Genomic DNA, 12,728 nt, shown 5'->3' with positions numbered 1-12,728 from the left:
ATGGACTACTTACTCAGATGTAAAAAAAGAAAGAGATCTTACCTTTATGACAGTATGGATGGACCTGGATAGCAATAAGCCAGTTAGAGAAAGACAAGTACTATATGATTTCACTCATATATGGCATCTAGTGAACTAAATAAACTAACAAAGTAGAAACAGTCTCATAATTAGAGAACAGACTGACTGATGGTTGCTAGAAAGGAGGGGGTTGGGGCTGGTAAAAAAAGATGAAAGGATTAAGCAATAAAAAACAAAAAAAAAAACCTTATTGTCATAGACAAGGGTATGATGATTACTAAAGAGAAAGGGTGGTGGTAGTGATACTGTTGTAATTAACCTAGTTATTAATAGCCAGAAAGAAACAAAGGGAAGGCCAAATATTATAGGCATGTCATTTGGCTGCTTCACCAGGAAGCTAAGGCTTTACACTCCCCAGGTAGCTCTAGTCTATTCCCCGCAGAGCAGATCGCGTGGGGAAGGGACTGGACAGGGAGGAGAATAGACGCATGCCCAGTAAAGATAGGGTGACATCAAGAGGGTGCTTGACTGTTACCTGGGAACAGGTCATTGCCAAGAATGGGCATGGCACTGCAAGGGCATAAAATTTGGGATATTTAATCCCCTAAACAAAGTAGGTTGCTCTTGGCATATTGTGCTTTAAAGACTTGCGGGGCTCTCTCGCTCCTGCTTCCTGACATTGTTCCACATGGCCCACAGTCATGTGACCCCACACACAATGTACTGATAGACTGGTAGAACATAAATTTAGCAAATCACACTGAACTTACTGTAACTAACCTGATGCCGAACTGGACCCAGCAACATGGAACGGAAACTGGACACTCGCTTTGCTTTTTAGCTTTATTAAAATCCCAGCTATACTTCTATAACTGGACTAAGGAAAATGGGACTTTTGAAACATAGATGTAAGTCCATGCAAATAAAAATCACTCATCCTCCTGTGTGAGTCTCAGAAAATTATTTTTCTAAAGATATCATAAGGACCCCACCCCAGCATCCAGTGGGAAAGAGGATACCCCAATGTCCCCAATAAGAGTGGGAGTTAGATGTTATAGGGGGATAAATGGTGATCGAAGGAAACTTGACTTGGTGTGGTGGACACACAATACATTATATAGATGATGTATTATAGAATTGTACACCTGAAACCTATGTGACTTTATTAACCAGTGTCACCCCAATACATTCAATAAAAATAAAAGAATTAGCAATTAAAAAAGAAAGTGTGATCCTCCTCATAAAAAAAAAATTCAATTGGGTCAAATTAGTAGAGAGAGTTCTTCAAGTCTTATATATATGTTCATTGAATTTCCAAATTTATGTTCCATCAATTATTGAAAGAAGACTGTTGAAATCTCCAACTACATCTCTGGATTTGTTTGTTTCTCTTTTTAGTTCAAGTGGGTTTTGTTCCGTATATTTTGAAACTCTCATTAGGTGTGTACTCATTTAAAAGTGTTTCTCGTCTTGATAATTTGACTCTTTTGTCATTAGTAAAAGTCCGTTTTCATTCCAAGTAACATGCTTTGTTCTAAAATCTATTTCACCTGACTTAGCCTCTCCATCTTTCTGTTGATTACTATCTGCATAATATATCTTTATTATTTTACTGTTAGTCTACTTGTGCCTTTATGTCAGAATAGGAAGCTAGTTATTCATATAAGGAAGAAAGCAAAAGGGAGCGAAGTAATCTTAATAAACTGTGAAGCTGAAGCGGGTGGCAGAGAAGCATTCCATCTAGTTTGCTGGGAAAATAGCATAAACAGACTCATTCACACACTCTAGGAGACTTAACCCTCTGAACAGACAGGAAACTCCCAGGAGGCTGCTGCAAGCCTGGTACCAGAGGGAGGAAGTGAAATTCCTCTGCTGGGCGAGTGGGCAGTAGAAACTAGATGACATAAGGGAAGTTTTGGATATGCGCCATGAGAGCCAGGGTGACAACAAAGAGAGGCAGGGCCTTGCCTGGGGAAAAATTGGAAAGGTAATTGGTTTGGACAGTGGGAGTGAAACTCCAATAGAATTTGCCAGGAGAAGGACCTGAGTCAGGCCTGGGAAAAGTTAGAATTTTGAGTTGGATAGTTTGAAAGGTGCTTTGTTCTTTACCCAAACCAGTAAGATTTTTGGAGGATTAACCAAAGCCTCTTGGCAGTGCTTTTAGAGCCTGCCCACCCTCTACATCCCTAATGCTGTGTTCATTCCCTTAAATCACAATAAAATCTTGGTGTCCCATTTAAGTTTCACAAGTGTGCCTTTGAAAATCTTTTTTTATGACGGTATGAAATATCTCATTTTTCACAGGTAACATTTATACTTATAATGGGTTTCTTTTAGACAGCATAAACTTGGTTCGTGCTTTTTTAAAATCTTATCTGACAACCTGCCTTTTGATTGGGGTATTTAGATAATTTTAAATTAAATATGGGTATAATTTGGTTTAAGTCTGTGCTCTATCTTTCTTCTATTTGTCTTTTGTCCCCTCTTCCTTGTTCTGTCTTCCAAATTTGTTAACATTTTTTATAACTCCATTTTAGCTCCAATATTGGATTATTTTGTTCATTTACGTATTTTTCAGTAGCTGCTATAGCGATTATATTATGCATCTTAACCCCATTACAGTTTGTCTTCAAATATTTGTTTCCCCTTTGTATAATTTGCACTGTTATCATGTTTTTCTTCTACATATGCTACAAACATCACAATACGTTTCTATGATTTTTGTTTCATACATTCAATTCTCTTTCATTATTTTTGATGCTCTTTAGTCTCCAGTGTTGATCTAAAGTTCTATCTAATATCATTTCTTCATCCCAAAATACTTACATTCATATTTATTCAAGTAGAAGTGTGCTGAAAACAAATTCTGTTAGTGTTTTTCCCCAAAAATGTCTTCATTTTTTAAAGAAAAATTCACTAAGAAACCTAGAAAACAGATTTGGATTTGTTTTGTTTTGTTTTCAATATATCAAAGACATCTCTCCATTATTTTTCTGGCTTGCAGAGTTTCTGATGAGTAGTCTACTGTCATGTTGTAGCTCTGTGCATAATGTATCTTTTCTCTGGCTATCCTAAGATTTTTTCCATTATCACTGGTTTTCACACAAAATAAATTTTATAGTCTTGATGTTTTTGTTTTTTAATATTTATTTTGTTTAGAATGATTTGAGTTTCCTGGATTGGTACAACCAGTATAGAAAACAGTGTGGAGTTCCCTCAAAAAATTAAATATGAAAATTTGACCCAGTGATCCCACTTCTAGGAATATATCCTAAGAAGCCAGAAACACCTTTCAAAAGAATATATATCCCTCTCTCCCCCCAGTTCATAGCAACATTATTTACAACTAGGGGCTCAGTGCATGAAATTGTGCACCTTGAAAGAAACTGTGGGCTGCTAGGCTGCGGTGGACACAGGGGTGGGTCTCAGCCCATCCTCCACACCCCTGCCTGGCCCCTCCAGCCACTGCCCCAGGTCCCCCGTCTGCCTGCAGCCCCACTCCTGCTGCTGCTGCTCCCACGCACTGACAGTGCTGGCCCTGCTCGCACCCGCTGATGGCACGGTTTGGGGCTGGCACCAGCAGCAGGTGCGAGCAGAGCTAGAACCATCAGCAGGTGCGAGTGGCGGCTGCTGCCCCAATCACCCCTCAGGAGCAGTGAGAGGTGGAGAAGCCCTCTGGGGCAATCAGGGCTGGCAGCTGCTACTCACACTTGCTGATAGCCCCAAATGATCAGGACCAGTGCGGGGCACTGGCAGCAGGTGCAAGCAGCAGCTCTGGCATCAGCCGCTGGTGCGAGCGGGGCCAGCACTGGCAGCAGGTGCAAGCGCCAGGTGGGACCACGGTGCATGGGAGCAAAGAATTTTCAGTAACCACCAGAAGCTTGCCCCAATGACAGTGACCAGTGCCTTGGTCTGGTACCCCCGCTCACCTGCTCTACAATCCCGCCATGGGTGATGCCCGCCATGTTCCACGCACACCCCTTGGTGGTCAGCGCATGTCATGGCAACTGGTTGTTCAGTTGTTCAGTTGTTCCAGTTGTTCTGCTGTTTGGTCTATTTGCATATTAGCCTTTTATTATATAGGCTAGCTATAATTTGGAAATAGCTTAGGTGCCCATAGGCAGATGGGTGGATTTAAAAAAACTGTGGAACATCTACACAATGGAATACTATGCAGCTGTAAAAAAGAAGGATCTCTTAACCTTTGAGACAGCATGGAGGGACCTGGAAAGTATTATACTAAGTGAAATAAGCCAGTCAGAGAAAGACAAGTATCACATGATCTCACTTATAAGTGAAATGTAATAAACAAAATGAATAATATCTATGTACAATATCTTGTCATCTGCGAATAATGACAGTTTTACTTATTCTTTTCTAATTTGGATTCCTTTTATTTCTTCTTATCTATGGCTAGCACTTCCCGTACTATGTTGAACAGGAGTGATGAAAGTGTACATACCTGTCTTGTTCCTGTTCTTAGGGAAATAGATTTAATTTTTGCCCATCAAGTATGATGTTGCCTGTAGGTTTGTCATATAAGGCTTTTATTATGTTGAACTGTTATCCCTCTATTTCAACTTTGCTGAGAGTTTTTATCAATAAAGAGTATTGGATTTTGTCAAATGCCTTTTCTGCATCAATTGATATGTTTATGTGATTATTGTCTCTCAATTTGTTTATGTGATGTATCACGTTTATTGATTTGCAGATACTGTACCATCCTTGCATCCCCGGAATAAATCCCACTTGGTCATGATATATGATCTTCCTAATGTAATGCTGGATTTGATTTGCTAGAATTTTGTTGAGGATTTTAGCATCTATGTTCATTAGAAATAATGGCTTGTAATTCTCTTTCTTTGTATTGTCTTTATCTGGTTTTGTGGTTAGGGTAATGCTGGCTACATAGAAAGAGCTTGGAAGTGTGCCTTCCTCTAGAATTTTTTGGAATAGTCTGAGATGGATAGGTTTTAGTTCTTCTTTGAATGTTTGGTAAAACTCCCCTGTGAAGCCATCTGGCTCTGGGCTTTTGTTTGCTGGAAGTGTTTTGATTACTTCTTCAATTTCATCAGTAGTTATTGGCCTATTCAGGTTTTTTTATTCTTCCTGGTTGAGTTTGGAAGATTGTATTTTTCAATGAATATGTCCATTTCATCTAAGTTGTCCAGTTTGTTGGAAAGGAGTTGTTCATAGTATTTTTTTTACAATCCTTTGTATGTCTGTGGGGTCAGTTGTTACTTCACCTCTTTCGTTTCTGATTTTGTTTATTTGGATCCTTTCTCTTTGTTTCTTGGTGAGCTTGGCTAGACGGTCATCAATATTATTTATCCTTTCAAAGAACCAGCTCTTGGTTTTATTGATCTTTCATATTGTGTGTTTTTTGTTTTGTTTTGTTTGTTTGTTTGTTTGTTGTTTTTGTGTTGTTGTTTTGTGTTTTATCCTGGTCTCTATGTCATTTATTTCCACTCTGATCTTTATTATTTCCTTCCTTCTGCTTACTCTGGGCTTTTCTTATAGCTCTCTTTGTAATTCTTTAAGTGGTAGAGTTAGATAATATATTACCAGTTTTTCTTTTTTTGAGGTAGGCATGTAGAGCTATGATCTTCCCTCTCAGGGCTGCTTTCACTGTGTCACATAGATTTTGGAATATTGTGTTTTCACTGTCATTTGTTTCCAGGATGCTTTTTATCTCTTCTTTGATCTCTTTGGTAACCCATTCATTGTTTAATAGCATGCTATTTAGCCTCCAAGTGTTTGATTTTTTTTCATTGTTTTTATTGTAGTTGATTTCTAATTTAATGCCATTGTGATCTGAGAAGATGCTTGATATGAGTTCTATCTTCTGAAATTTGAAGAGACTTTGCCTGTGTCCTATTATGTGGTCTATCTTTTAAAATGTCAGGTGTGCACTTGGGAAGAGTGTATAATCTATATCTTGGGGGTGAAATGTTCTGAAGTTGTCAATTAGTTCATCGAATCTAGTGAGTCATTTAGGATTGTTGTTTCTTTGCTAATTTTTTGTTTAGAGAATTTATCCAGTGATGTCAATGGAGTATTAAAATCACCTATTATGATTGTATTGCTGTAGGTCTCTCCCTTGATAACTTCCAAAAGTTTTTCTTTATGTATTAGGGTGCTCCTGTATTGGGTACATAGATGTTTCCCAGAATTATATCCTCTTGTTGAATTGCTCCCTTTAGTATTATGAAATGGCTCTCCTTTTCTCTTGTTATGGCCTTCACTTTGAGGTTTATTTTGTCAGATGTATGTATTGCTACCCCAGCTTTATTTTCATTTCCTTTTGCCTGAAACCTTTTCTTTTCCCCATCCCTTCACTATCAGTCTGTGTGAGTCCTTTGTTCTGAGGTGGGTCTCTTGTAGACAGCAAATATATGTCATGTTTTCTTATCCACTCAGCTACCCTATGTCTTTGGATTAGATCATTTAATCCATTTACGTTTAAGGTTATTATTGATAGGCAGTTGTTTGTTGCCATTTTTATTCTTTATGCCTGTGTTCCTTCTTCCCTCTCTATTTCTTCTTTTTACAGCAGTCCCTTTAGCATTTCTTGCATTGCTGGCTTGGTGGTAATAAACTCCCTTAGCCTTTTTTTGTTCTGTGAAGCTCCTAATTTCCCCTTCAATTTTGAATGATAAGCTTGCTGGGTGTAGTATTCTTGGAATCAGACCCTTGCTTTGCATGACTTTGTATATTTCATTCCATTCCCTTCTGGCCTGATGTGTTTCTGTTGAGAAGTCAGTTGATAGTCTGATTGGAGATCCCTTGTAGGTAACTTTCTTTCTCTCTCTGGCAGCCTTTAAGATTCTTACTTTTTCATTGATGTTTGCCAATTTAATCATGATGTGTCTTGGTGTTGGTCTTTTTGGGTTCATCTTGTTTGTAACTCTGTGTCCTTCCTCAACTTGTGTGACTTTTTTCTTCCCTAAATCAGGGAATTTTTCTGTCATTATTTCTTCAAATGGGTTTTCTATTTCTTGGTGCACTTCCTCTCCTTCTGGCACCTGTATTATGTGGATATTGTTTTGTTTTCTGTTGTCCCAAAGCTCCCTTAGGCTCTCCTCCTGCTTTTGAAGTTTTTTTTTTTCCAGTTGCTGTTCTACTTGGGTGTTTTTCCTACCTTATCTTCTAACTCACTGATGTAGTCCTCCGCTTCTTCTAGTCTACTGTTGAAACTTTCCATTCTGTTCTTGTAACTATATCATTCTTTATTTCCTCTTGATTCTTCTTTATTTCCTCTTAATTCTTAGAATGTTGTTAAATTTGTCTTTCATCTTTTTAGCATTCTTATATCCATTGCTCTGAATTCTTTATCTGTCAAATTGCTTGCCTCCATTTCATTTATTTTCTTTTCTGGTGATTCTTCCTTTTCTTTCATATGGGCCTTGTTTCTGTGTCTCCCTATTTGTGCTGTTCATTTGTGGTTGTTTCTATGTATTAGATCAAACTTTTTTGCCAATGAGATTTTTTGAGTTTGTCTTATATAGTAGATATTTTGTGGGACCCAGTGGTGCAATCTCTTAGGTCTTCTGAGCTGAATATTCTAAGGATGCCCCCTACTTGGGATATTTGGGTTCTCTTGGTGTAGTTGGGTCTTGAGTGTTATTGTCCCATTTGTAGATGGAGTCTCCTCTCAGGGTATCTGGTTATGTGGCTTGCTCTCTACCACGTTGAACAAACAGCACAAAATACAACTGGACAAAACACGACACAAAGGGAATAAAACACTCATGTACTCACAACTCTGATAACCCCAATAAAAGTGACAACCAGAAAAAAAGAGAATTAGGAGAGAGAGAAAAGAGAGCAAAAATGATGTCAAGAAAAGAAAAAAAAATGGTAAGAGAGAAAAGAAAATGAAGAAAAAAGAAAAAAAATAATTATGAGTAGAAACACCACAGAACAAACAGATAAACCAAAAAATGCAAGCAACAAACACTCAGAAATAGGGGGGAACAGAATCTGTAGAGGCAGAGCTTATATACAGAAAGTAAGGTTAAGGAATTGAATGAATAGGGGAAAGACCATGGTTCAGGATAGAGGTAGTAGAAAAAAAATGAGTGGATAAAAAGAAAATAAAAATAAATAAGTAAATAATAAAATAAATAAAAGATAAAACATATATATATATAATTTATATATTCATTTATTCATCCTTTTTTGGAAAAGGAGAAAAGAGGAGAGAGCAGGTAGGCTTGAATTAAACAATCAGGAGAAGAAGAGAACAAGAGAGGGGAAGAAAAACAAGCATTAAAAAAATTAACTAGTGAGGAAAGAGAAAGAAGAGGGTGGGTAGACTTGGAGCAGGGGAGAGGAAATTAGATATATAAGTAAGCTAACAGAGACTACAATAATAATAACATATCAACAAAGCAGATAAAGAAGATCAATTTTTAACAAGGGGTAAAGAGAAAGGAAAGAGAAAAACTAAAGCAGAGACAGGAGAAGGGAAAACAGGATGAAAGGGAGAAGTGAGGAAGAAAAGGGTGGAAAAAAAGAAAAAAATAAGATAAAATAAAATGACAATAAAAAATAAAAATAGAATGAATAAAAATGATAAAAAAATTAAAATAAAGACTGTTTTTTTAAAATAAAAGATAAAAAAAATGAAGAATCGTTCGCTTCAGCCGAGTTTTATTACCCCATTTTGGGTGGTTTAAGATCCCACTCTTCTGTCTTGTCTGCCACTTCTCAGTTTCCTGCTAGGTAGTCAGCACTGTGTTGATGTGCTAAGTGATGCACCACTCCTCTGTTTGTTTCTATCTCCACAGCCTTGGCTGCAAGCAGGCAGGACCAATCAGCACCCCCCCCACCCCCCATCTGCCTGCTGTCAATCTTAACCTCTCAAATGTCTGCTTTTGTCAGGGCTTTAGATGTGGGTAGTACTGTATCTCTTTCCAGGACTGAATACCCCTTTTCAACCCAGTCCCTGAGGGATCTTTGTGGCTACTCAGAGTTTGTGTCCTTTGTACAGCTCTGGGTATAGTCTGGGTGTGGCTGTATTAGCTGTCTTGAGGCTGCTGGAAAGAGCTGGCTCATGAGGAGAAAAATGGCTGCCTATGTTTGGCAGGTCAGGAATGTCTCAGTGCTGGATTCCTGGTTACCTCTCCCTGACCCGCTCTCCTCCACTGCCTCCCCCAGACTCTACAAATCCACACTTCCACCTGTACCACAGCCATGGTTAAGTGTTTGTATTTGAAAGGTCCTATGAACTGAGTTTAGCAAATAAAAGCAAAGACAAAACAGAGGCAAAACAAGAGTGCATCTGTGAGTTGAGTTTCTTTCCCACCTCCCTCGCCCGGGCATCATGTGGCTTGGGCAGTGCTTCAGGCTGTCTTTCTGGGCTCAGCCTTTGTGGCTGTGGACTTAGATCTAGAATCCCCTGTCACCAGCAGCCCTGTGGATTTCCTTTCCACAATCAGATATTACACCTGAGATGCAGACGTGGTGCCATGTAGCTTCCTTCTGACCCTCTGCCTAGTGGTCTCATGTCTCTCTCCAGCTCAGATCCCTGATCCTACAGTTCTCCAGGCATCCTCTGCCCTTCTTGGCTATGAATTGTCTCACAATCTGTGTCTACTTCTCCAATTCCAGGTGGATGTTATTCGATTTAGGTGCTCCTTCTATCTCCTCCAAGATAAGGCTCAGTACACATCTGCCTATTCATCCGCCATTTTTTTCCTCTGTTTGATCATGTGTATTTTTATCAGAATAGTCCAAAATCTGTGAATCCCTATATCTCTAAATTCCTGGTTTCTTATTTCTGCAGACTTCTACTCTTAGGGGTTGCTTTCTAGTGTATTTTTAATGTTCATTCATATACTTAATGTTCATTTAATGTGTTTATATTTCTTGAAATTTCTGTGGACCTAATGAGATTTTCCTCCAAAGTGTGTTTGTTTAGATTTCTGCCAATATCCAAGGAACATAGCAGATTCATGATCATTCAGATTCATTACCTCTCAGAGCTTTGTCTTAGAGCAAGTCACTTGATGAGTTTTCACTTTTGGCATCCCCCACAATCCCACTATAAGAATTGGCCTCTGAAAGGCCCCACACCCTCTGGCCTTCTGCCAATTTAGACAAATTCCCTGCTTCTCACTCTGCACTCTCCCTTCCACTTCAAATCCCAAGTGCTCCTTCCCCATCTTTGGACTTGAAAGGGTTAAAGAGTAAAAAATGGGGCAGAGGAAACTTATTGTGTTTAGCAGATATCTTGCAGAAAACTTGTAGCCTTGAGCTCGGCATAGCCTAGATAAACCACTAGACATCTGGCGCTGGGAGGAACCAAGGATAGACTGGACCCATCAGTCAAGCTCTGTATGTCAGCAGAACTGCTTGCAGCCAGCATAAGTTAATAAAAGCCTGCCTTCTCCTTTAGTTGGAGCTGATTCCTTTTTTCAGATTCTGCCCACCTGCACCCAGGTGCCTGAAATAAAAGTTCTTTTGATAGATTATGGCCTCATGTCATAGGTCCCGGCCCACTCCGAACCTTTCAGGACTCAAATGCCCCAACCATTCAGACCCAGCTACTGAATGTAATTGCTCATAGATAGTGAATTATTAACATCCAGATTTTTTGAAGCATAAAAATGTCCTAGAGGATCCTTTCATTCCCAGTTACAGAAGTAGGTGTCCAAACAGTGACTTTCAACAGAGGTATACATCAAATCTGCCTAAAATCATATTCACTGGTGCTATTTAATCTTGGGCAAGAAGTTTATTTTCTGAAAGACTCAGTTTCCTCATTTGCAAAAGTGGTGTACACATGCCATTTTCTAAGTGTTGTTGGGTGGGTTAAATAATCTGTTACAGTACCTAAAACAAAAATTAAGCTATAATCAAATTATTAACCTCCTCTCTCCTCCCAGTACATACACAGAAATTTTCACCCACAGATTCTAGGAGCAACCATGTCCTTCTACCTGTGTGAAATCTTTCTGTCTGCTCCAGAACCTTGAATTCCCCCTTTTCTGATATAGCACTTTTAGTCTATGTTCCCCAGTACTGTCATGCAATCTTTTCCTTTGCTTATGCTTTATCACCCCCAAATTATTTTAAACTCCTTACAAGTAAGGTTCGAATCCTATCTTACCTTTCCTCTATATCTCCCACCATAGTACTGGATGGAGAGCAAGCAGCATATTACATTGAACCTAGAGTTGAGTGAACAGCCCTTGTGCTGGGCAAGTCTCTGAACCGCCAATACTTAGTATCCTTCTTTATAAAACATAGGTATATTTTGTCTTAACATAGAGAGATATTTTTAAAAGAGAATGAAATGAGGAATAGAAAAAAACTAATAAGCACTTTATGAAAAAATGTAAATTATGAGGATACTTTCCTTCAAGACTATTGCTAACATGATAGCAATCACTTTTATTATGATTAGGCAACAGTTTTATAAATACTGTGATAAATCATCAAAACAAGTCCAGGCAATAAAAATGATAGAGGTGAGATGTTTCTATAAAGATAAGGAAACAAGCTTATGTTAACTAATTCAGAAGAGGGAAGTTTACTACAAAAGAAAAAATATATGGCATTAGTGTTCTATTGAGATGTATTTACTAAATCTATTCTAGAATGTCTTTATCTAAGAATAGGTAGATGAAAGATAGATGAAAGTTTGGGTCTCTCAGAGGTCCAAATCTAAGAACCTTCTGCCTCCTAAGCACATCTACTGTCTGCACCCACACCGTTATCATAATCACAAATCTGAATTGTCAGCAGCAAATCAAATTCCAGGAATCTGATAAGGAGCTGATCTAAATTTTCAAGTCATTACCTGTCTTTAAAACATTACATACCATTTAGTCTATCATTCACTTATTTTGTAATTATTATATCTGAATCCAAATTATATTCTGAATCTTTACCCAAACAGAATGGTGAGTAATTCCAATTTTTTCTATTATAGGAGCCTTATCCTCTTTACATATGCTTGAGTGGTCTCCAGAAAGATTAAGAAAGAAAATTATATCTTTTCCATTTAAATATTATAATTATTGACATTTTCATTTCTAAAGCCAGTAGTGGACTTGCCTATTTAGAAACTCTCTACTTGGCTTCCAGAAAACTGAGACTCAGGGATCCTGATGCCTACAGTCTTACTTCCAAGAAATAGGATTTGGCCATTGATTGTGGTCAGGACACCACTTCAGGGTATTGGTTTGTTGTCCTGGCCGGCTGGAAAACCCAAGCACCTCGCCTCTTCACCCAGTCCATGAGAAGAAAACTACATTATTTGAGGATAATGTTCTCTGAATTTTCCACAGTAACATTCCCATTTTTTTGTGTGTCCCTTGTCTTTTGCTTTCTCCAGATCCCAGTGTCTTTCTGGTCATTTCTAATTTCTGTCTTGCCATGATTATTCCCTATGACAGCAAGACACAGAGCCTGCTACAAGCTTGGTTAAGGAAATAGGAAGGGTAAGTAAAACATGCTTTAATAAGCAATAGATTAAAATGTACAAAATTTTATGCTACATATTGCTAAGACAGAGGGTCCTTTTCCCAAGAATATAAATGCAATAATTTGCCCAAAGCACACAAGACAAATATGTGGCCTGCAGGTTAAATGTGATCCACCGGCAGGCTTTGTTTGATCTGCACAGAGTTTCAAAACAACAGTAACCCAGTTGAAAAAAAAGATTAAATGAGAGATATATTGCACACAAATATAAG

Source organism: Plecotus auritus, assembly GCF_963455305.1.
Source record: "Plecotus auritus genome assembly, chromosome: 9".
Lineage (NCBI taxonomy): Eukaryota > Metazoa > Chordata > Mammalia > Chiroptera > Vespertilionidae > Plecotus > Plecotus auritus.
This window is presented reverse-complemented; position numbering follows the sequence as displayed.